Raw genomic sequence first — 21,958 nt, 5'->3', positions numbered from 1 at the left:
GCTATTTGCAGTTTGCTTTGTATTCCGCTGATTCCAAATAAAATCACCACGATATGAACACCACAGTTTGCTCCTTCCCTGGGACACTTGGGAGGGCCGTGGACCCAGATACCTGCGCTGCCTTCCTACAGCTTATCCGTCACAGAGCTTCTTTTCACATACATCCTCATCTTCTTCGGAGGAGATAAACAAAATGAAATTCCACCCCATATTTTAAAAAGATAAGCTAACTACCACAAGTCCGGCTCGCACTGTCAGACCCCTCTCAATAGGTTTCCTTGAAGACAGCTGATGTGAGAATGAGTTCTTCCTGAAGAACCTGGTGTGCAGACTCGAATATAACTAGTTCTGTTGTCCACGCCATGCCAGCGCCCTAGGGTGTCAGAGAAACATTAAACTGTTAGCCAGCACTGTTTACTGCAAATACCATATCCTAGGTACTTGTCATCCCCTGTGTCCAGACAGGATTTCACTGTGTAGCCAGGGCTGGCCTTGACTTCAGACCCCTGCTGCTTCAGCCTCTCTAGCACGCGGGATTCCAGGCCTATATCACAAATCATGGGCCGTAGGCATTGTGCATTGTTTTCAAAGAACCTTCAAACAGATCCCATGTTGCAGACTAAAAGACTGAGAGAAAAGATGATTCCTAGCAGGTGGCAGAACTGGACTCCAAACCCAGGGATCTGGACTTGCCTGACTTCTACTCTAGGATCTCTACATACTTAAGAATGGAACGAACATTTAAATTGGCTTAAGCAGACTATGCCTTTGCCGTGGCTCCTGGCAGTAGGACTCTCAGTCAATGTCCCTTTTGGGAAACTTTCCCATCTCTGATGCATTGATATTTTTGAAAAGAAATAAGTAGGTTCGCAGGTCACAATGAGCCTTTAACATTTAGTTTCTCCTTTGCTGAGGAATAATGATAAATCCTCCTAGAGTTTTGTTGGAGTAATACTAGGAACCAGTACTCAGTGAGTGGCACAGGTCTGGTCTTTAGTAGACCCTCAATCCTTTTATCCCAAATTATCCCAAATGTATCCCAAATGCAGACCATGGTCTCCCCCTCTCAGTCACTTCTCAACCCACTGTTCAGCTGTTTGAATTCTGCCCTTAGTCACCCTGGGAACAGCTCTGCAGATAATGCCATAGACTTCAAGAGTGGTCGAGAGGTTCCAATGAGATCATGTGGGTGAGCTTCGCCTGGCATAGAACACATAATAGCTTTTGTGATTAATAATAAAAACCTAATTGCAAAATTCAATAGGCACTGGAAGGCTAACCCTTTGATTTCCCCTGTGAGCCTTTGTGTTCCCTCCCCTCTCTGCTTTTTCTCAGTTGTGTGAAATGTCCTTGCAGCAGCTTCCTGCTCTGCCTCAAAGCAAAGCCAGATGGAGAGGGAAGTCCTCCACTCCTCCTGCATAACGTGGTCACTGTGACCCATCAGTATATAGTTTCTCACGGCCAGAGCCCTCAGTATGGAAACTCTATCCTCTTTCTCTTGGTATCTCCAAGGAACTGCCTCCCTCATGCCTTTAACTCTGGTTCATATTTCCACTGCACAATTTGTTGCCCTATTATCTATATGGTTCTTTTAATTTGTACCGAGCCACAGCACGGGAATTGGAAATGCTGCATACCTGCATGCCTTCGCTCCTTCCTAACTGAATAAACCATCATTTCTCTGTGCTTGTATTTTCTCCATTGCTCAAATAACATACACACACACACACACACACACACACACACACACACACTTACACAGAAGGCCCAATATTTGCGGGATTGTACATTGGAAACCAAACCCTAGTCTACATAGCAAGACTAAGACCCTTCTAAAGAAGAGGGAAGACGGAGGGAGGGAGCAAGGGAGGCAAGGAGGGGATAAGGATGTTGGTGATTGGTGTGTGTATAATATTAACATAGTTCCCAAGATATTTTAATTGCTTAGGGAAGAGTTGTCTGAGTTTGAGAATGGCCTGCCAGTTTGTTATCAAACAGATATCAAACCATATCCATCTTTATACTTTAGTGACCAGCTATTAGATTCAAACCAAGCAAAGTAACAGGGAGGTGTTCGATGTAGTGGAGTGATCCCTATTAGGGTCTTTCAGCTGTAACTCAGAGACTAGAATAGAATCTGGATATGGAAACCATTGAACCAAGTGGGTAACACTAGGAGAAATCTAAACCCTAAATTGTTTTATGTCATGTACATAAATGCCCTACCAATGACTGGGCCCTAGAGGAAACAGGGAATCCAGGAGTGGTGTGTCTAGAAAAGACAAATCGAGGTGCCCATCTCCTAAGCAACTCTTGGGGGAATTGATTTGAAAGCAAATTGCATTGGAAATGAACTGCTCCCTCATCACCCCTCCTGAGGCTGCCTCTGTGGGATATGTCAAGACAGCAGGAGTGTGATTTCTGTTGTCAGAGCCATAGAGTCTCAGAGCTAGTCATCTAAATAGTTTCAATGTTGTTAGCATCTTTTGATGCCTGCTCTTCTAAAACAGTAAACAACTAGATCATAGGCTTTCTAATTCTGGTCAGATTCGGGTTTAGCGTTTCTTCATTTACAGAGGGGACTTCAGAGCTCAATACATCACTAGTACAAATACATCTCTGGTCTTGTACCTGATTGCTTTATTGTGTCAGATTGAGCTGTTTTAATTTTGGTTTGTTTAGATGGTTTTTCAAGACAGGGCTTCTCTGTATTGCCCTGGCTGTCCAGGAACTTGTTGTGCAGACCAAATTGGCCTCAAAGTAACAGAGATCTGCCTGCCTCTGCCTCCTGAGTGCTGGGGTTAAAAGATTGCACCACCATGTCCAGAATGTCATTTTAATTCTTAGTAATAGGACACTTCTGCTTTACCTAGTGTTACTTTTTCATTTAGCTATGGAGACAGGGACTCATTCTCCTCTCTTTCTTAAATGCAAAGAGTTGAAGAAAGGCTTTCTTATTGCTACAAACCACAGCAAAACACAATTTTAATTTTAGTGGAGTTTGTTGAGTTGGTCTCTACTTTTGGCTACAAAAAACTAGATCTATATATATGTGAATGTGCATTGTGATATAGAATATATATACTTAAGCACTATGTGTAACCAAATACTAAAATCTCCCTATCATAATGGTTATTGAATGCTCAGTATGGCATAGCTAGGGCAGTTGTGATAACCTACATAAGATTTTCACTAACATTTCTCTGAGGGTAAGGAGGAGGTATTTTGAGGAGCAGGCAGCACGTGAGGCCCCATCCTGCTCCCAGTGAAAATGTAAGTGGCTAGTGATTTTTGGGCAAGGGCTCTTCTTTATTGATGTAGCCACTGGTTCGTTGCTCAGGCTCCTGTAGAAAGCCCCTTACCCGTGCTCCTATATGCAACCACAATTAAATGAGCTGGATTGGACAGAGTTGTTTGTCGGTGTTGGTCTGTCGTTGGTGCCCTGGGAGTGAATCCTCATTTGTTCCAACAGCCCCGGGAGAGTTAACATTGCATCCTGTAAGGCTGCATTTGCAGCTGTGGGGCCTGGCTCCTGTCTTTTTTATGTCTCCATCTTTGTTTCATCTTTCCAGTAAATATTTAGCATCTGTTTTGATCGTGACACTTAATTTAGTGTCAAGAATAAGAAGATGATATCATAATAGTGTCTCATCCCGGGAAAAGAGTCTTCCAGGGACATGGGATAGCTTATTAATTAACTTTGGAAACATTGATGTCATTTTGATTGACTGAGTGCTTTTTTTTTTTTTTTTCTGTTAACCATAGAAGACACACTGTACGGAAAGGGTGACATTGAACGGTTTCAAAGTTAAGAAACAGATTTTCCAGGAGACTTTTAGATAAAATATTCAGTGCAGAGGAAGAGTCTCATTTACCCAGGGGTAGGGAGGCCATTCTTATGGATTGCTTTGCTTCTCGTCCAACATCCTCACCGCATTTCCTCAGTTAAGTCACAGTAACCGTGCGCTCCTCTTAGCTAGCTATTGTGGGACAGCTGCAAATGACATTGTGGACTCTGGCTTCTCTATGGGGCTTTGGCACCTACTTTTAATAAATGTATGGATACCCTGTTGATGTCATGATTTTTGCTATATGGAAAATGAAACTAGTCATTGTCACCCTGGAGGCATGGTCTTGCTTGAAAACTTTTATAAATGACTCTGTTATCCGTTCAGTCACAGGATTCCATGCCCTGGCCTCTTTTCTGACGTTTCTCAGATCTTCACATCGAGTCCATAGATTGCATCTATTCTTAAGATTTTTTCCTATCCACTTTCTCCACCTTATTTATTTTTATTGCACCCTCTTTCGCTGAGCTACTCATGTATTTTAAAACAGATTAGTTTTATAATCTTAGAAGTGGACCTGAGGGTTTCTATTTTTTATCTCACTCCAACCGTGCTTGGTTTCTATTGCTGCGTAAGAAAGTACCACAAGCACAGAGGCTTACCCAATGCCCATTTATCACCTCACAGGTCTAGAGTGCAGGCAGGTGTGGGGAGTTCTCTGCTCTGGGCCTCACAGTGAAACTGTTGGTCAATTTGGTGTTCTCATTTGGGGGCTCTGGAGAAAAGTCTTTTTCTGAACCCATCCATTTTCAACCATCTCTGTTGTGTTGTGTGATCGAAGTCTCATCTAGCCAGCTGTTTGCCAGGGTTTGTATCAATTCCTGGACGCCACCAGCCATTTCTTCTTTCTGCTCCCTTCCATCTTTAACTAGCAGAGAGGAGTTTCTTGTATGTTAACTGTGGTATTTTCTAATCTCTCTACAGAAAAAACAACACAACAATGCAACAACAACAACAAAACCCAAAGTGAAACAAAAACAAAGATTAAAAACCTTCTTTTAAAGAGTTGACCTGAGGTTAGGCCCACCAATAGTTATCCCTGTCTTTCAAGGACAGCTTCGGCATTCGAACTAAGCTGCTCATCTCAGTGAATGCTGTCATACACACTGCTTCTGCCCACGCCGAATGGAGGGCCCCTGAAAGATTCAGGTCACTAGGAGTTGTTTTAGAAATCTGAGTTTTTAGAATGCTGAATGCTCTAGTATCCAAGCAGCCAGCTACTGGATTTATGCTCTCCAGACAGTCCATTCTTATTATAAACTTTCTCCCAGAGGCAATACAGAGCTGCACATTTCAACTACATTAAAAAAAAAAATCAAATTGAGACCTCAGGTTGGCGTTTGAGCTTTTCAGATTTTCCCTAAACTTAAGTTTTGAGCATTCCTCTCTCTCACACATTTCCACTCTCTCACACACAATAGGTACTTTGTGCATTCCTCTCTCTCCCACATATTTCCACTCTCTCAGACACAGTAGGTGGCTTGAGCATTCATCTCTCTCACACACACCCAGTAGGTGCTTTGTTCCAACTTTCTCTGCTTGCTGGTGTCCTTTGCCTGCTTTGTGATTTTTCTCCACATAGAACTCCATGTAGTCCAAGGTGTTTTCTGTCACAGCACTCAGTGCTTCTCCTACAGTACTGAAGAGTCTGCTTACACTGCTCATTTGCTCTTATAAAGCAAGATCCACCTCTTTAAAATGATAGTGATATAAAACACACCCAGTCCCCTATCAGTGAGGGATACCAGGATCTGACCTCTGACCTCTGAATTTCCATCTGCTCCATTGTTTTCTTGTGGGTTCCTCCATCCACAGAATGCAGGGAAGTACTGTGCTATGTTCTTCTCTGCATGGGGGTACTTGGCTATGTTCTTTTCTGCAGGGAGGTACTATACTATGTTCATCTCTGTGTGTGGGGTTACTATGCTATGTTTTTCTCACTCATTCTGGCCCAAGCTTAATAGGTATTTCACTCTCCTCTGGGTCACAGCATTGACACATTAGAACTTGCAAATAAAATTTGCTAAAGGATCATGGGAATAAACACACTAATTTTAACACACAACTACACAATCTGTCTTGCATGACATTCTTTCCTCTGGTTTTCTGGCTTTTAAAAACATGACAAAAATTTATGTGTGTTTGTATGTGCCTGTGTGTCTGTATGAACATATGGTATATATGCAGGTGCCTGAGGAGGTCATAAGAGGCATTCAGTCTCCTCTGGATTCCGGTAAGCACAGATGTCCTTACCCACCGAGCCATCTTTTCAGCTCTGGTTTTCTGTCTTTGGGTGTTTTTCTTTGCAGTTTCTGCCTTTTTGTCAGTTTTGCAATATCACCAGATTCAGGACATGCTACCTGCTGGTGGGACAGCTGGGAACAAGGTGATAGTTTAAGGGGTTTTAAGTCTAGAGTCAAGATAGACACGGAGACTGAGAGGCAGATGTTCCTCTCCTATTTGTGTATAGATCTTAACTGAGTTCCTGCTATGAACCATGCACATGATGTTCTAAAAGCTTCCATGACTTCCTACATTGAGCACAGGGTCTTAAAACATTGAGAAGTTTCGTCAAATGAACAAAAAAGTCACAGAAACACCTTGAAGATAATAAATCAGAGTTGTAGGATCAAGGGCTGTGCAGGAAGTAGAGCATTGCTCTATGGTAATGAGGTCAAGAAAGGACAGGATTTGAGAGGGAACTTGGATGATCTGAGCAGCCAGTACAAGATGCTCTGCAAGAAAGCTGCCTGGGACAAGCATAGAGATGGGTGAGGATGGCCTGCTAGGCATCTTCTAGTGACCAGTTCCCACTGTTTTCTACTAAGCAGCATCGAATGACAATCTCTCACTCTCTAGAAATTTACATAAAACATTAGACATCCTGGATCCATTCTCTGATTTATAGAGCAACATCAAATGAGAATGTAAGGGTGTCTTGGGTGTGGGGAGAGCTGGTTGTAGCTTCCCATCAACTTACTTTTGTTAGTCTTTGATGTAGGGATTGGTTGTCTAGCTTTTTTTCTTGCTGTCTCCTTCAGGGTTCTTCTACAGGATTGCCTTCTATAGGAATACCTACATATTCCATATTTGCTGACTCAGTGGAACTGAATGATGACACGTGGAATGAGTTTCCCATTAAATCTGCCAAACCCATTTGTTTCTCTTAGAAAATGCATTGAATTAAATCATTTTTCTATTCTTATAAAACAATATGATTTGCCATTTGTTTACTTTCTCCTTTTATAAAAGTCACTCAACTTGTTTTCAATTAAGGCATTCCTTAAAGTTTTAACGATATGAAAATTAAAGATGACTAAACAAATATAATAAGAGAGAAGAATTAGTCAGTTCCTCGAGGGCACAGGCTGTGCTTTATATATTTCTCCATCACCCATAGTCACAGGACTCAAACAAAACCAAAATTAGCATTTTAGAACATACTTTCCACTCGCACTTTTTCTTTGCCTAGGGTGTAGAATATTTCTGTGTGTTGATTATATCTTTATAATCATATAGTATTTTGATTTTTTTCTACTTAATTAAAAATAGAAATTATGAGGGCAGCATATCTCTTTCTACAGTATTTTATTATCCTTCTTAATTAACAAATCAGAACAGCATGCATACAGAGTTTCCTAACTGAGCGGCGTATGTACTTGACTGTACTTTTCTTTATGTTACTGCATTCTACATTTTCTTTTTTTTTAAAGATTTATTTATTTATTATATGTAAGTACACTGTAGCTGTCTTCAGACACTCCAGAGGAGGGCGCCAGATCTCGTTACGGATGGTTGTGAGCCACCATGTGGTTGCTGGGATTTGAACTCTGGACCTTCGGAAGAGCAGTCGGGTGCCCTTACCCACTGAGCCATCTCACCAGCCCGCATTCTACATTTTCTAAGTCTCACTTCTAAAAACAGTGCTACAAGAATTTATCACAACATCCATCAAAAACAAGCTAAAAGTCGACTTGCACCAATTGTCTGTTCCCATCAATGACATCTTTGAGTCAAGCCTTAGTCATATTAAAAAGAGCTTTATCTTATGTGCTCCAGTAACTCAGGAGCCTGGAAGGGTTAGCCTGGGAGCTGCTTCCACGGTTTTCCCCCATGCTGCCTATGGACTCTGCCTCCTGGATGGATCCTCTCGTAAGCCTAACCAGTGTCTCTCCATAGACTGTTCAGGTCAAAAAGCTGTCCTTACATTCTCAACAGCCTCTGATAGGCCTTCCTTCAGCAATGGTACCTCCTCTTTCTCTCTTTGTTTCTCTTTCCCTCCTTTCACTTTCCCCTCTGTCTGCCTGTCTTTTTCTCTGTTTCTCTGTCTCTGTCTGTCTCTATCTCTCTGTCTCTGTGTCTCTCTCCTGTCTGTCTGTCGGTCTGTCTTTCTGTCTCCACGTCTTTCTGTCCAGTTCTGTAGGTAGTTGTTTTAGTGTGTCTCTTGACCTTAGAAACTGACTTTAAAAATGATTTTCTCTTTAGAGCCCTTCTCTGCGTTTTCACCCCATTCCTTTGGTGACTATTCTTACTGAAGTGAGTTTCAAAACAGGAACACAAGTACATATTTTATACATGGCAACGGTGTCACACATGACTCAATGATCATTTCCATTCTCATTTCTGCTCTCACGTAGGAGGGGCCAGAAGGCTCTCGTAGGGATGAGTCTTGTGGTTCTCCCTCTTCTTCACAGTCTCTGTGTTCTTCTCTTTACCCTCCTCCATGCCTTGGCCTCCCCACACCATGTTTAGATGCTGTGGGGCAGGGGATGACCGATGGTCCTGACCCTCCTGGATCTGGAGCTTAGTCACTGAGAGTGGTGATCTCACCCGTGACCCATTCATTAGCTTCTCACCCTCTTGACTCCAGGTGTAGCTGCTCAGATGACCCACATAAAACCTTAACAAGACCAGTTAAAGTTGCTGAGGTAAGATGACAGTGACTTTGTGTACATAGATGGATGGGCGGGGGGACTATTTTATTCGTTCCTTTTGCTTCAGAGTTTCCAGGTATCTCTCTTGTCACTTCTTCCTGGAGGCAAGTCATTTGAAGCTGCCCCTCGATATCTGCCCACAGAAACGCAAACAGCTTTCCATGACCACAGATGATCATCTACCAACAACTCCCCCACCCTGTTTTTCAATTTTTGAACTCTGAGGCTAAGTCTTGCCTTATAAAATTAAGATCAAGATAACTCTGGCAAGGAGCCAGACCCTGCAAACAAGGTTTTTTTTTTTTTTTTTTTTTTTTTTTCTGGGCAATGAAGAGTGATTGCATAAACACTATATAAATATTTCAAGTATCCATGCTGCTGTAAACAGGGCAGAAGTCCCGAAAGGCACTGGGAGAGCTCAATGGGATCTGACCAGACAGGAACTACAATGAAGTGGAAGCTGAAAAATCCTACACAGTACAGTTCACAGGGCTACAGCTGTTCTGTTTCCATAATCCCACATTCTATTTTCAACATGCAACACATTTTTATTGAATTGTATGTTTTGAAAGTGGTACAGATAAATGGGATTTCATTACCTCTGTAACCAGTTCAGTATATATTTTTGAATCTCTGACACTTCAGATTCATCAGTTTGACTCATTGACAAGAATTCCCCCGACACATGTCTGTCCTGCAATGGTTGTTCTTGCTGAAGCTACCCTGTGGCAAATTTCCCTGGAATGAGACCCAGTGATAGAATTCAGCCTGAACTAACAACCTTGTTCTGACCAGCCAGCTTGAGACTACCCTTGTTTCCTGGGGCTTCCTGCAGGACTCCAGGTGGTTCTGATGGGGCACATAAGCATGTGAGAGCTAGTAACGGCATGAATGGGCACCTGAGCACACACACACACACATCTCTCCTGAGAGCCGGCTTCCGGACGAGTCATTCCTTGTGCCAGGAAAGCTCTTTGCTTGTTTGGTGAATCACTATTGAAGGGTGACAGAGAGGAGCCAGGGCACAGTCAGTAAGGGCACAGTCAGCGATTCCTCTTTCCGACTTGTCAAGAGAAGGGAAGACAGTGAGAACTTTCTTTCTCTTTTTCTTTTTTTTACCTGATTGTAACATTGTCCCTTACATTGATAGCAAACACTTATTCCCTTTTAGCAGAAACGAATTCCATTTTATGTCTCCTTCAGAGAAACATCTTTTCATTATGACAGTGATGGAGGCCTACTCGGAGCAGTCTCCCTCTAGGTTCAATGGTTCTTTATAATGCAAAACTCTTCTCTAAATCACTGGCATGACGCACGCCCTAAAGATGTGGAAGTGGTCCTCAGGTTCCAACTTCCTAAATGGAAACCTTTCTCTTGAATCATTTAGAAAATTTTCTATTTAAAATTAATGAAGACTATCTAATGCAAGTCACAGCCAAAGGTAGAGACAACTAGGAATTTTCCTGGTGGCTTCAAATTTTTGTCTAAGAAGGGGTTTTTATAAGAAGGGGTTTTTAAATGTTGTCAATCTCCTTGGAAATATGGGAAATGCCTGTCCTGCACAGTGAAAGAAAGCCCACCAGCAGAAGGGTTTGCATTGTGTTTCCAAGAAACAATTCACTTGCAAACAAAAGGTGGGTACAAAACCCAGATCCACACAATGTTGGAACTCTTCCCTCCCTGTTGGGGTGGCAAAGCCAGAAACGTAGGATCCCAGCATCACTTAAAAGACTCTCCCTCTTTTTCACATTTCTCTTTAACATCAAGTGAGACCTCTCATTCTGACTGACATAGGAGGAAGTTTCTCAGTGGAGATGGTCTCCAGCAATCAAGGTCCAGGGGTGCAGGGCCCCTGGGTAGGACACTCTGTGCTTTAGGGACAGGAGCAAGTTTTACGTCAGAGTCAACGAGTTCCTTTTCTTTGGAGCTTGTCAAGCGTCCAGCTTTCAAAAGCCCCCCAATAAAACAGAGATATTCCTGGGAAGGCTAACACCTTGAGCACTATCTACTGGTATCAGTTAACACCTTATAGGCAACTTAGGAACGTTGCCAAAGATTGGTACAGGAGGAAGGGGAAGTAGGAACAGTGCCCAGCATGGAGAACTCCTTCCATGTGCTCAACTCAGGATCAGCCCTGTTCAAGGTCTCAGAACAAGTGGACTCTGTCTTACCTCAGTGGCCTTGGACAAGTGAGTTCTTCAGCTAAACTAGTTCCTAGTTTACCTGTTAATTGGAGAGCGTAATTATTTTTTATCTCATGAAGGGTGTTGGGAGAATTTATGGCCTATAAAACATTTGAGATTTTCAGTGTGAGGCAGTTCACAAGTACAAAGTATTATTATTTGTTTTATGGTGGGACTGTAAACGGGATTAGGCAGCCGTAGAATGTTGATATGTAGTGGAATTGCTTTATCTGTATTCTGTAGAGAGCTGGGTCTACTTGTATCTGTAGCCAGGTCATGGTAGAAGTCCCACTAAATAATGATGAATATAGATTAGGTCCTAGTGTAAAAGCGATGCTGTTGGATTTTATTACCTGACACAGGTGTTTTATGGCATGCCTTATCTATGAGTAATATCCGAACGTGGAGCCTAGCCCAGCTCAAAGTCAGTGTGAGGAGGAATTTTTATTTTTCAATCCTGTGAAAAAGTGAGAAGTCCATCTTTTCTTTCTCAGTAGTCATCACTGTCTCCGTTCTTGCCAGCAAGACATACTGACATCCGAGCTGGCTTAGACTTACTGCTTGTTTTTATCTTCTCACGTGTAAAATTAGGACCAGGATACCCATGATGACATCTCAACCAGTATTTACTAAGGAATTCACAGCGACTCCCCAGGGACCAACATTTGACATCTGAACTTCTCATTCCAAAGTCCGAGAACATTTATCAGTCTACTCTGTCAGCTTCGTTTTCCTTTCCATTTTCCCATAAACTCAGTACATCTAATCTATTTGTTACAAATAGCCCAGGCTCAGATGTCAGTCCTATGGTTCTGATGGCAATCTGAGAACTTATTGACTATTTAGTAGAACTGTTTAATGTATGGATAAATAATTTCAAACCTGAAATCCTTTCCCCATTTCTTTCCTCTAATCTATGTTTCCTCAACTCTCAGAATTTGGTTCCTGGGACTTCTTTCTGATTCTGTGGGCTATATCAGTGGATGCACATGTGTGCGTAATTACTGGCTCTCCATGACCACACCCATATGAGTATTGTGCTCATCCTTCTATTTATTCCTCTGATTTTATGCTTAAAAATGCTTTTGGTTTAATGTATACATGACATGTTTTGCATGAGAGAACAAGCTTAGATGTCAGATCTGAGCCTTGGATTTCTTCCAATCTAAAGGTGATCTTAATTTAATCAAGTATCTCTTATTTAATGGAGAGAGTACTTATTTCCAATTTACTGAGCCTCCCTAAGGGTCGGGCAGGTCCTCTGTGTAACACACACACACACACACACACACACACACAGAGAGAGAGAGAGAGAGAGAGAGAGAGAGAGAAGAAAGGGGATCATATTTAGTCTGAAAATATGAAGCTTCTCCAAAATCCAAAACTTTTGAGTACCAAAAAATATTTTAAAAAACCAAATAAATAAAAAATAAAACAAAACAATAAACAACAACAATAAAACCTTTCAGATACTGCACTACTTAGAGTTTCAGCCTGGGACTGGGATGATCAGCTGGTGAGATCTATACAAATTTTTCAAAATCTAAAACCCCAGAAAAATTACTCACAAGCACTTCATTTAAGGGACATGCCATCTGCATCTAACTATCATCTATTTATATAGGAATATTTATATATCTATAGCAATCTCTCTGTGCACTCTCTGGTTCTCTCTCTCTCTCTCTCTTTTGTGTAAGCTCTCTTTCTCCCCCTCCTCCCTCTCTCTATCTCTGGGTCTCTCTCTTTTGTGTAAGCTCTCTTTCTCCCCCTCCCCCTCCTGGGTCTCTCTTTCTCTTGTGCACTCGCTCTTTCTCCCCATGCCTCTCTAATTCTTTCTCTTTCTCTTTCATAAGGGTTTGGCTCTTATGGCCATGGGTCCAGTAAGCAGGCCAGCAGCATGAAAGCTAGAAAAGGATCTGTCTGCTGTGGTTTGAGAAAGCATACCTCAGCCTTTGCTCTTAATATCTTTACTGGTCAGATTCGATCTACCTATGGACTCAGGGTATCAGGGTAATCTGCACTATTGAAAACAGTGAATTCTATATGCCAATCTCACCCACAAATAGTACAGCAACATCTTGTTATAACAAGATGTTGTAACATTCAAACCATTCTGTTTTGATAAAACAAGTAGGTACCACTACCTAGCAGAGTCAATGTAGTATTGGATATTACAGAGTCTTTTCTTTAATGCTTTTTGAAACTTGTAAAGTCTCCAACACCATGATCATAAGAAAAAGGATGAGAGCATATTTCAAGAAGGAAATGGACAAAAATGTAGATATTTATAGTGTCCTTTTATAGCTGAAATATGAAGATGAAACCCATCCTTACATTTGATGTAGAATTGTGAGTTACAGGTGCTGGAATAGCTGCCTTCCTATTAGATGATACCCAGTTTATCTGAAAGTATGAAATACAAGGCAGGTGGAGAGAGGGTTGCCTTCTATGTACTGTGTATCTCATCAATGTGAAATAATTATCTTCTTAGTTCTTAGGCTGTGAGCCAAAGAATGGTTAGGGTATAGAGGATATATATATATATATATATATATATATATATATATATATATATATACTAAATTACACAGTGATTTGAAAGACTCTATCAATACATGGTATTGCCATTTAAGTCTGTATTAAAATTCTTTTAAAAATTGTTCATAGAGCCAGGTGGTAGTGGTATATGTCTTTAATTCCAGCACTCAGGAGGCAGAGGCAGGCAGATCTCTGTGAGTTCAAGGCCAGCCTGGTTTACAGAGCAAGTTCCAGGATATCCAGGGCTACACAGAGAAACCCTGTGTCAAACAAACAGATAAACAAACAAACAAAAAATTGGAAAAAATGATGTATAAGACAGACAAAGACGTGAAGGGACGAGAGGGATGGGTGAGTCAGGATGGCACTTACTGTGCAAGCGTGAGGATCTCAGTTCACATTTTTAGCACCCATGTCAAAGCAAGGCAGAGCAGTGAGTGCCAATGATACCAGTACTGGGGAAGTGGAGACGGGGGAATGTCTGGAGTTTGCAAGCCACCCTGCCTGTCTAACAGGTGTGCATCTGTTTCACGGAGAGACCCTATCTCTAAAGCTAAGGCAGAGACTGAAGACACCCAATGAAGACTTCTGGCTTCTGTATGCGTGCACACAACTGCACACACATGAACATATGCACATGTTACCTCCGACATGAAAACTACAGATACAGGGATCATTCCTACTGATGCACTTGAGGATATATCTATGAAGCTACTCCCGGAAGTGGTGCCCTATCTCTGTTCTAGAACTTAATCATTACTTATAGAAGTTTCCTCCCCAGGCTTGTTTTGAAATGAATTTTTAACAGAGTCAATCCTCTGTCATGTGAAGTATTTAGCATAGTGATTGTTATTCACACATCTTTGCACACATAGCCAACTTTCAGATTTATTCATCTTGTATGGATTGTCTCTCTATCTGTGGATTCATCTGGTATCATTGTACTCTGATCAGTACCTGACTTGGCTCTCCCTTCTGTGTACCTTGTCCTGAGTCTGAGAGGACATACCTAGAATCCCATGTTCTTATTCAGTGTTAGGTCAGCTTTTATTTAGCATGTGACGGCTACAGAGAGATTAGTCAAACACTCTTGTCGCAAACACTTGTGTTGACCATGTATGAGTGCTATTCGTTTCAGTGTCATCCCTGCAAGCGGACCTCAGTTCTTGGTGTCCACATTATGCCAGGGAGTTAATTAGGCCTGGAAGAGTTAGTTGCTATTTTAAGGCCAGAAAGAAAACAAGGTAAAGAGTATGTTTTGAACCCAGCCACTCAGATTCCAAAACTTATGCTTCGAGTCCTTATGTCACACAATTTGCAAGAGGGCATTAAGGTTAAAGACTTAGTTATTATTGAGTTGGTTACTTCTTAGATGGATGTCCTGAAGTAAGTTACATTTGCTCTCCAAATCTCTATTTCTTTATAAACAGTAGCAATAGTTACAAATCACAGTATTTATCTTTCTCAGATTCTGTGTCTGTAAATTTACCTACTTGCTGAAATTAACTGTGTGAACTTGACTAAGAATGGGACACGTCAGAAGCCATGCATGGGCATGCAGAGAGGGGTGAGAACTGTGAGCTGTATAACATGAACATGACCAAGGCAAAACCCTCCCTCTTATTCAGCTGGTGCTAAAAACAGCTGTCTTTTTTTCACAGTCTTCTTTTGTGCTCTTTGTTAGTGATTTTGCCTTTAGAACAACCCCCAACCATAATATTAAAGTGCTGGTCAACATTTTTGAGCCTGAGAGGGCTTGCTGCAATGTATTGTAGAGAGAAAGAAGGCATTGGATACACTTCATTCAAGCATGAGGGACAGTGCTTCCGGCTGAGTACAGTGGTAATGAACCAACAGTATATATTAGATAAGAAGCCTTTGAATAGAAACCCATGTAAAACCAAGTGATATACTGATTCCTGAATGGAAATATTATGGCCAGAGACTCCCTGTATGGCAAGGATTTAGCAGACACTAGCTCAATATCCATCATGACTTTAGAGAACAAAACTACTTCGAAGATGATAATTCACTCTTTGCCATATGGCCCTCATACAGATGAAGATAATACAGTTTGTCTTGCAAAAAGTAAGAACTCAGTAAATTATCATTGGCTGCTTTTGAACACTCCAGTATCATTGTAACTTAGAGGTCACTAAGTGCAGATCTTACTGCAGTGTTTCCTATGCCGCCTCCCAAGGGCATGTTGATAAACACGAGTTGTAACTCTCCCATGGGAATCACAGATGTTATCAGAATGGGAGAGCAGGAGAATAATGAGTACACCCTCTCCATCAGATGTGCAGATATGGGATCCATAACAGAATCCAGCCACCCTTCTCACCTAAACATGCTTGTTGTTTAGTTCTCATCAAAAGGATGAACCACGAGTAAAATCAATTGGTAAGTTTCTATGTGTTCACACATAGACAAATGGAATCTTCTGTGTATTTTAAAGCTGGCAACCATCAGGACCCTTTGAGAAGAAAAACCATGAAGGAAGCTTTGAGAAGACCTGGAGGAACTCACACACTGGAGGAAATCCTGATCTGACAAGATACTGTTTTAGAATTTCCTATATCTGTTTCTCCTCAGAAATCCCTGTAAAGGACACAGATCATACTTAATTATTTAAATGCCTTGTGAATTTTCTTCAAACTTTTCTTCCAAATGAGGATAATTTCTTGACATCTTCAATCCTGTTGCCCTCTTCTCAAAGATATGGAGGCTGGAAGGATGCTGCATCCATTAAGAGTATTACTGTCGGGGCTGGTGAGATGGCTCAGTGGGTAAGAGCACCCGACTGCTCTTCCAAAGGTCCAGAGTTCAAATCCCAGCAACCACATGGTGGCTCACAACCATCCGTAACGAGATTTGGCGCCCTCTTCTGGAGTGTCTGAAGACAGCTACAGTGTACTTACATATAATAAATAAATAAATCTTAAAAAAAAGAAAAAAGAAAAGAAAAACCATAAATTAAAAAAAAAAGAGTATTACTGTCTGCTCATCCAGAGACCCCAGGTGTGATTCCAAGCACCCACAAGAGGACTCACAACCATCTGTCATTCCAATGCCAGAGCACTCGTCTGACCCCTGAGGGCACCAGGCTCACACATGGTGTATACACATACATGCAGTGAAACCCACCTATATGTATAAAATAAAAATAAATAAATTAATTAAGATATTATTTGCTGGAAAGAAAAGCGAGTTACAAGATCACTTTCAAATGATAATTATCTATCCAATCTTCTTTTCCAATACTTTTTAGAAAGGTTTATTATTTTTTACACGTATATGTATGCATCTGTATGCGTATCTCTGCATCATATGTACCTGGTGTCTGTGAAGTCTAGATGAGTGCCTCGGTTCACTGGCACTGGGGGTACAGGGAGCTGTAATAAGCATCCATGTGGGTGCTGGGGAATTGAGCATGGATCCTCTACAAGACGCAGCAGGTACCCTTAACTGCTTTGTCATCTCTCCAATCTCCAGGCCGATGTATTTCACTGTGCTGATCATGAGTTCTTCCAGTACCACTCTACTGGTAAAGGAAAGACAACCTCAGTAGATGAACAGAGCAGACTTCTGCTCAACTGGAGAGCCTAAGATTGGATTTGACTCTCTACAGGAAGTTCTACAGCCCAGAAGGGATTTCTCTCTCTCTCTCTCTCTCTCTCTCTCTCTCTTGCTCTCGCTCTCTCGCTCTCGCTCTCTCTCTCTCTCGCTCGCTCTCTCCCTCCCTCCCTCTTCTTTCTCTCTCATGACCCCATATTGCTTAGCCTATAGAGGATGCCTAAGAACTCTTGCAGAGCGAATGACAGAATGAGTGAGTCTGAGGTCCTAGCTTAGTGCTTAGTACAACACGGTATCTCTTTCTTACCTAAATCATGTAGCTAGTAGAACAGGGTTAGAAAAAACAATGGCTTTTGGTTTCTTTTATCTTTTTGTTTGTTTGTTTGTTCATGTTCTTTTTTTCTTTATCTGATATTACTTAGACTTTACTTTTGCCTTTTAAAGTCCGGTTTCTGATCCCTGAGGCCCCGCTGTGTTCAGAAAAGGAGATGCGCTCTGTGGAAGGACATTCTGAAGAATAAATGAGCTGTTGCTCTTCTCTGACAATTTTGGCAGGATGAAGGGCAGCTCCACCTGAAGAGCAACCTTAGCTCCACGGAGGCTGCATTACAGTTAAGCCAAGAATAGGTAGGCCCTGCCCCACCCTTGACCTCTTGACCTCAAGGGCTGTGGAGTTGTGGCCCTTCTAGCTTGCCTTTTCTGTTACTGTGTTAAAGGCTGAGTGGACTTACCCTCTTGACTTTCTCTGCTTCTTAGAATGATTCATTCATTTAAACTAAGAAGACTTTCCTATTAAGCCTTTCTCTCCATTTTCTACTTTCTTTCCTCTTTTGTTCCATGATGCCCCAGCTGCTTATAAATCTTGTCAGGTAACAAAGACCTGGTCCTTTTATTAGTACATTTATTGTTTATTATTATTATTATATTTATTCCTCAACACAACTCTAGTGATTGTTACCTTGTCCTCAAGCCATGTTAATACAGCAACCTTAGTTGGCAGTCTTCAAACCTCTTCAGTCTCTCCACCCTCCCTCCTGTTCACCCACTCTGTAAGCAGCTAGCACAGTTCTCTTGCTCTCATATAAACTGATTGTGACTTTACTCTGAGAAAAGCCGCAGTGAATGTTTTTCATTGCCCACTTCAGCCAGGAAAGAGGACCTCAGTACATCTGGGCGTAGGCACGGATGTTCTTCTGATCTAATGACAAAGTGGATACTGGGTCCACCTTTGTTCACTGCTCTAAGCCTGGGATTCAACTTGGCCTACAGCATATTCGTAAGTGTTTATGGATCCTGTTTGGTTGAACAAATCAATTTCAAAGAGTAAAATTGTCTTTTAACTGCTATCTGAATTCATACATAAAATATCTAATTCTATGATACTTCTTACACACATGCACATACATGGACACTGTGTCTACAAGGAAATACAACATGCATTTAGTTTCACTCCTATTATTTCTTTATCATCTGTCTATCTATCTATCTATCTATCTATCTATCTATCTATCTATCTATCTATCTATTTGTCTATCTCTGCATCTGTCATGTCTATTTATAATCTATCTGTCATATCTATCATTTTATCTATCATGTATGTATGTACCTATTTATTTATCATCTATGTATCTATGTATCTATGTATCTATCTATGTATCTATCTATCTCCAGCCATCCAGCCAGCCAGCCAGCTGTTGGATTCATCTATCCAGCCAACTGTTTTTAACACTTCACCTTTGTATATCGAACATTCAAGAAACAGCAGTGATGCCTTGGTGATTGATGTTTCTGCCTTCATAAGCTTGCCTGGCTATTGCTTTTATTCAGATTACAGAAAGCTTTAGAGTAGGGAGATGATGTCAGGATGGCCGTGTTATTAAATATTTTCTCGCCCTGTTTTTCCCCCACATTGCAAGTGAGTCTTCAGTTTCATCTGCCACCGTGTAGTTGGTAGAAATGGTTAGTAGGAAGATTCACCTGCGTATTGCCTCTGTCAGCCATTTCTCTTCGGTTGCATCCCCAGTGAGGCTGCTGTTCTGCTACAGACTTAGCTTGTCTAAGATTGCATCACTTACAGGGAGAAGTACCTGACTCTCCTCTTCCCAGGCTGTGAAGATCAGGTCTGTCATTTTTGCTGCTGTTAGGAAGAGCCTCCCAATCCTCCCAGTCCTCCACTGTTGACCGCTCTGCCCATTACAGCTTCAGACCTTTTTTCCTGGATGGTACAAAGCTGGGCTCAGCTGTGACTTTTTAATTAGCTCTCCTGGGATGAGCTTGCTGGCTTTATATACTTCTTTTTGGTCTTTTTATTCCTTGTTCCCCTCTCTTCTTCGTGTCTTCCCTGCATGTTTGTGGTCTGGCCTCACATCTGCCCTTGGCCCAGGGGGCAATTTCCAGCTCTAGGCATTGTCTATTTTCTTTCTTTCTTTGTTTCTTTCTTTCTTTTTTTTTCTTTTTCCTTTTGTTTTATAAAAGAAGATCTCCCTCATGACAGAAAATACACATCTGCATTTCAATAGCAAGTCCTGGATATGTTTATAAAATACCACCCACATGTAATGAATATTTAGCCTAGGAAGTTCTGTTTCAGCTTCATGTCTGTCCATCGTGAAAACCCTTCAGCTTTCAGGAAAGGGCCATGCTTTTCAGCCCGGGTCAGCCCAGCTATAAGGGCAAGTGAAGGTTAAAACAGCCCTGCCTAGCGCCGGGTGCTCCTTGTACTCTGACCCTGTGATGACTGTACTTCAGCTCAGGGAGGTAACTGTTCTTTCACACCTTGTTCCAGTGCTTGACCCATAGGAGGAAACGCTGACGCCTTCATACTCCACACCTGCCCCAGAGAGGTCCAGTCACTCCAGAGAACGAGGAGGAACGCAGTCTCTTGCTTCTTCTTGTGCCCCAGTGCCCATGATGTCCTTTCCCACTCTATTTTTAACTTCATCCCGCATCTGGAGATATGTACACAATTTAGTGGGAGAAAAGTCGGCCAAATAGTAGTTTGTTTTGAGGAAGTAAGATAAAAATTATGTATATGTTCGTGTACTTCAGAGAACTCATTTGAAAAAATTCCCACGGCACTTTGGAGTAGGAAGGATTGTGAATTCTTTTTATTTTGATAACTATTTTTCTAAGGAAGAGCTAGAGGTTCAGAACGATTGTTATTTTTCTAACAAGCAAAGCACACACCCCACACACTATTCTGCTGTTTCCATCTCCCTATAGAACAAACTATAGTTCATTGATAGGTCCATTCATCTGAGGACACACCCAGAACTTGCTATGAGTGAGGCTTGGTATTGACTGCATGGCTGGGCTAGACAATATGCTGTGTTAAATAATACGACTTGAAGTTGTTCAAGCAATGGCTTAAAGAACCTTTTTGTCCCCTGACCCCTGCCCAACAGGTTGACACAGCTTTGGCTCTGCACAGTTGACTCTTATGCGTTAAATCATTGCTTCCCCTCGTGGACTCATAAGAGCTGGCTTTTGTGAGAATCAGGGCCTCATAAGGACTGTATTTTATAATAAGAATTTTTCAGGACATGGTGGATTTTCATTTGTTGGCCTCATATCTTCCTGTTAATAGATTTTTTTTTCTGTATCATTCTACTATTTTGGTTTTCTACGGAAGGGCAGAGGAAGCTGCCCTTAGAACACATATAACAATATTTTGTGTTCTAAGCAAAAAGTACGTTGAGGCATTTCGTTCCAACTTAGTCTTTTATTAGATATAAAGATGTAATTTTAAAAAATAATATACAAGTGAGAGAAACTACCATCAAGAATAGTTTTCCTTTAGTGAGATACTAAGCCAAGGAAATATCAGCATTGTTGAGGACATGAAAAAGAACATTTTTTTTGTATTGTGATAGAGTTCATTATATAACACCATGCTAATAACATACTATAAGCTAAAAACAATAAAAGTTTGAGAATTGGTTAAATTATACCTACAGATTCATAACTCTAGTACAAAGTGCACATTCTTCTATTGTAGAGAGCCATTGTTTGGTAGAATTGGAGACAATCTGCCAGAGATACATTCTGAGTTCTGAGAGTCACTTTTGAAATGAAAATATAGTACCTCTATATAAACCTTGTCCAATACTTAATTAAACTGACTGATATTTTGCTTATATATAATGTCTATTAGAAACTTAATATATGCTAGATATATTATATGTAAGATATATTACTGGCCAAGGGAGTAAAAAATATTCAATGATAATAATAATAATATATGATAATAATTTAATTTTACAGATAAAGAAACTATAGCCCCTGGAGTTAAATTATATCTCCTACTTCAAATAGCTAGCAAGATTTTTAGAATCATGGAATTTTAGGATTAATGCCAAAGTTTATTTTATGCCAGAATATTTTGAAATGCTATTTTCTTACAAGGCTCACTAAGGTAAAAATGTTTATGCTATCCATATTTTCCCCAACAAAACACAGTTTGATAGCAACATAAGAAGTCAATGAGTAATTTCAGGTGCTGAGCAGACTAGAGCATTTTGAATATTATTTGTGTTCTTCGGAGTTGAATGCTGATATTATAGTAATAGGAAACTGGGCTTTGGGGAAAATGGTGAAGAGGTGAGGGATCTGGTCTCCAAGGTGGCCAGTGCTGAGGTGGCCAGTGCTGAGGTGGCCAGTTCCTTTATTAGGAGGTGAAGCAGGCACCGTCTCCTCCTTAGTGGGGAGAGTACACAGGAGCAGAGCGAATCCTCATCAGACACGGACTAAATCAGCAGCACATTGCTCTCGCACTGTTGGCTTCTGGACCCATGAGAAAATAATTGAATTATTTACAAACTACGTAGTCTGTGAAGGAAATTTTTGCAATGCCATGGAGTAAGAAACTCCTTCAGACAGG

General features: G+C 41.2%; 1 long non-coding RNA gene across 1 annotated transcript; it reads right to left on the bottom strand.

Moving 5' to 3' along the window:
• Positions 1-208: 208 nt before the first annotated feature.
• On the bottom strand, positions 209-19,294 carry LOC147005298 (uncharacterized). The gene is made up of 3 exons (XR_015046848.1): positions 19,155-19,294; positions 16,840-17,047; positions 209-373 (listed from the first exon to the last, which is right to left on the bottom strand). It is a non-coding gene; the product is annotated as an uncharacterized LOC147005298 (long non-coding RNA).
• Between the last annotated feature and the right edge of the window lie 2,664 nt (positions 19,295-21,958).

This window comes from Mus caroli, unplaced genomic scaffold (assembly GCF_978045245.1).
Source record: "Mus caroli unplaced genomic scaffold, Mus_caroli_1 scaffold_4, whole genome shotgun sequence".
Classification (NCBI taxonomy): Eukaryota; Metazoa; Chordata; class Mammalia; order Rodentia; family Muridae; genus Mus; species Mus caroli.
The sequence above is the reverse complement of the archived record's forward strand: the minus strand, read 5'-3'. Positions and strand labels throughout refer to the sequence as shown.